This window comes from Macadamia integrifolia, chromosome 6 (assembly GCF_013358625.1).
Source record: "Macadamia integrifolia cultivar HAES 741 chromosome 6, SCU_Mint_v3, whole genome shotgun sequence".
In the NCBI taxonomy this organism is placed as follows: Eukaryota; Viridiplantae; Streptophyta; class Magnoliopsida; order Proteales; family Proteaceae; genus Macadamia; species Macadamia integrifolia.
Genome location: NC_056562.1, coordinates 8,640,603 through 8,644,698, shown reverse-complemented (window position 1 = coordinate 8,644,698; position 4,096 = coordinate 8,640,603).

Here is a 4,096-nt window from a genome sequence, read left to right as displayed (position 1 = left end):
GGACCCAGGTATAAAAGGGGAGACATTAATTATCTTTTCCCTCACTAATGTTAGTTGGTCGGTGGGAGAGTAAAGAAGAGAGAGAAAGAAGAAGAAAGGAAAAGAGGAAGAAGAAGAAAGAAGAAGGGGAAGTTGACCGTAGAGCTTCACCGGAGCTGGGTCTTGATATTTCGAGCCCGAATTTATGATCAACTCGCCATCAATGAAAAGCCAAAGAAGCAAAACTAGTGAAGTCCAAGTTGTATATTTGATATACATATATATTTAGGAATTCCTAGACGTTAATCCTTTTTTTTCCTCATATTTATTATAAACTTTGCTTACTTTTAGGGAAAAAAACTATGTTCAACCCAAAAGGTTTTATATTTATTATGTATTTTTTTATATAAAAATCTTGTATAATGTGTGTTTGGGTGTTCTTGCATGTTTGTTTCTATACTTAGCGAAAGATGAAACACAAGTCACTAAGTTGGAACTAATGTTGATTTTAGAGATGGCATGTTGACTAATGAAGAATTTTTGTTGTCAGACAACCATGGAGAAGTTGCAGTCTTTCGTGAGATGAAAAATGGAAGAACTTCAAAGGTATATCAAAATGAAGAAGTTTTTCATGAAGATCAAGATTAATTTCAACTTTGAAATATAATTTTTCAGTAATCTTGATGTTGTTGTCAATAAGATTAAAAAGCCTCATAAAAATCATAAAGTGACATAAATGGATAAACCTATAAAACTAGGTGGCTTGACTTAGAAATTTAGTGACCAACAGAAACGAAGAAAACGTACAAATGAAAACAAGGTGACACAAAGATTTAACGTGGTTCACACGCTGATGTGATGTGCTACGTCTACTTGATTCAATATATGATAGATGAAAGATTACAATGAAAATCTCTCTTTTTTTGGCTATAAGTCAGTAAAGAATATATTAGGAAAATTATCTTGTACCATCTCTATTTTCAAATCTTATATGAGATACTACCCTAAAGTGTCAAAAATACTCGATGTATAACCTGTTATGAAAAAATAATGACTCTTAAATCCATTTCGTTAGTTCATAAGAGTCAAGTGATGACGTGTCACTGTTGGTATTTTTTAAATGACAAGTTCACCCTTGAAGGGTAAGCTTGTTATTTTACACTGGTATGTGAGTATGGGTCAGAACTCCGTCAACGAAAATTCTACCTGGTCATGGCATTCCGATTCCAGTGACGGAGATGGAGGAACTGACGACAAAGCCTTAAGATTCCGGCAGTACTCCCTAATGTCTGTCGCAACCTACGTCCTCCTTTGTTAGGCAAACGTCTCCCAACCTTCATTGTCCTCTCCTCACTTAACCTATATGTTTTCTTCGGAGAAATTAAACCTTCAGAAACCCATTTGGAAGTAGCCTGAATGGAGAGCAATCTGAATCACCGACGGCGTTTTACACACACCTCCGGCTTCGTGATGTGATCGTTGTGTCTCCCGATTCACAAAAAGTATTATCGCGTTCCTCTACTGGAATACAATGGTTGTAGCAGAGTCCATCAGATTTTGTTAGATTTTAATTTTTGATTTATTAATGTTTAATCTCATCATGATTTTGTGTTTGTGATCTATTGGGTTGGAGAGTTATGGATGGGGCTTTTCAGGTGGAAAATCACAAATTTGCTCATGAACCAATTTGAAGATCATAAAATGCTATCACGGATTAAATCATAAGGGGAATCCAAAACGCATTTTTAGCTGGTGAGAGTACAAAACTGTTAATTGTAATTTTGTGTGAGTGAGGCAATTTGTAGCTTTGCCAATTTTGATTTGGTTCTAATGCTCATTGGGAATGCCTTACCATGATTTGAATTATGAAGTAAAAAAACAATTCTCGCTGATGATTTTTATGGTCGTAACACATCCATCAGCAAATCCTTCCTGCTTACCTTCGACATGACATTGAAAATCCGTGTCCAATTCCTTCGATTCTTCCCTTTACTCTCCGTCACTGGCTCGCTGCTATCCCCTGTAATACAGGTTCTGAAGACTAGCCGACAGATGCATGCCGATCTGGGTTTGAGTGTTCGGCAGAGATCGAAGTCAATGAGGATGATGAGGCCGGATTGTTGAATGAAAACGTTTTCAGGCTAGATGGCTATTGACATTCTGATTCTAGGGTTCAAACAGAATAAAAGAGGTGAAAAGGATGAAAAGTTGTTTTCTTATTGATATTTGGTTTTAGGGTCAAAAGAGTAACTTTCATTTCTAAACTAATTGTGTTAGACTTTAGAGGTATGATTGATATTTTTGACACTTTAGGGTGGCATCTCATATAAGGTTTGAAAACAGGGGTGGTACAAGATAATTTTCCAATATATTAAGCTAATAAATAATAGGATGTACAGGATTGACATCAGAGCATACCCAAAGAATAATAAGAATGCACAAAAAAACCACAACAGACCTTAACTCTCCACATTGGACATGACCATCAGCAGAGCATAAGGATCTCATGATTTGTTCAATGGAATCTCTCAAGAATACCCAAACTCCCAGCACAAACTTTCTCAAGAACATCCAAAGTCGCAGCATGAACTTTAGCTTCAAAACCATAACTCGAAAATCCCCTTTCACTCTTGTTTCTCTTACTTACACAACAAGACATCAAAACATATAAATATTCTTCCAAGTCGGTTTGATCCATTGGGTAGCATTTGGTTGGTTCAAATCGTACCAAGTCCACTGCTACTATCATAGACCTAAAAAAACAATCCTATTCGGATTTCCACCAAAGTCCTTATGAATTGGCTAGGGCCTCGGACCGGTCCCTAAGTCTCCATTTCCCGATTTTCCCTTAAACTTTGTCCTTCTCTTGTGAACTTTCAGTGGCCCTCCAATGTGACAACCCCATCAAAAGTTCCTTCTGCATGATGGATTCTACTCCAGAAATCGTTCCATATGAAGTTATACTTATAGACTGGATGAGTCCCTCCATTGCTTCTAACAATCGTCATGGGATTTGGGTGCTTCCTCTCAAAAACCAAAGTGGAAAATAGGCCAACTTAGCTCAACCAAATCCTTGCGCTCCTCAGATGACCAGAGTTACTAGGAGAAGACTCAAGTGACTACTTGTTTTGGGCGATTTTCTATTGATGTGTAGTAATGGGTTGATAATGGTTTGGTCCTTTGTTCTTTCTACTTTGTTGGCTAGAGTCCTTTGTATTGGTTGACATGTCTTGATGTTTTGATAAGCTTCTTTTGCCCTTGGGCTTGTATAATCCCTTCCCTTTCTTTTTATAATGAATTTCTTAATCATATATATATATATATATAGTGGGTGGTATTGCACACATTCCAATGATTCTTAGGAAAACCCCATCCTTAAACCCTCTTTTTGATTTTTGGGAAAGAACTCACTTGGATCTTGCTGATCCTACTGGGATAATCAAATCTAAGGTCTAATGGAAGGTGTGGATAATGATTTTGAAGGATTTGAAAGGAGTGTTGGTGAAGATCTAGAGTATTTGGAGGTTATTGAGCAAAAGAAGTGAAATTTGGGGTTTCTTTGGTGTTCTTGAAAAAGTGGTAAGAATCTTCTTTTTCTTTTGATTTGATCTTAGATCTAGGTTGAGGGTACTTGATTGGACCTTAGATAAGTATTTGAGTCATTGGATCGTCCCTAAACAAGTTCCCTAAGCTGGAGGAAAGTCGGGAATGATGTTGGAAAAAATTTCGTTTAAAGACTAAGGGGTATTTTTACCCCACCTGTCTTTTGATTTTAGGCCACCTAAGTTCCGAGAACCCAGTTTCTGGGCTTTGGAGTAACCGACGGGCTGAAACCGAAGGGCTACATAGCCCAGCGGTCTTCTGGTTTTAGCCCACCTGAGTTCCCAGAACTCAGTTTTTAGACTCTGGAGTAACCGATGGGATGAAACAGATAGGCTATATAGCCCACCGGTCTTCTGGTTTTAGCCCACTTGAGTTTCCAGAACTCAGTTTTCAGGTTCTGGAGTAATCGACGGGCTAAAATTGGTGGGCTATATAGCCTATAGCCCACCGGTCTTTGGCTCTGGCCCACCTGTCTTTCCAGAATTCCCAGAATTGGTCTAAATTTGATGGGTAA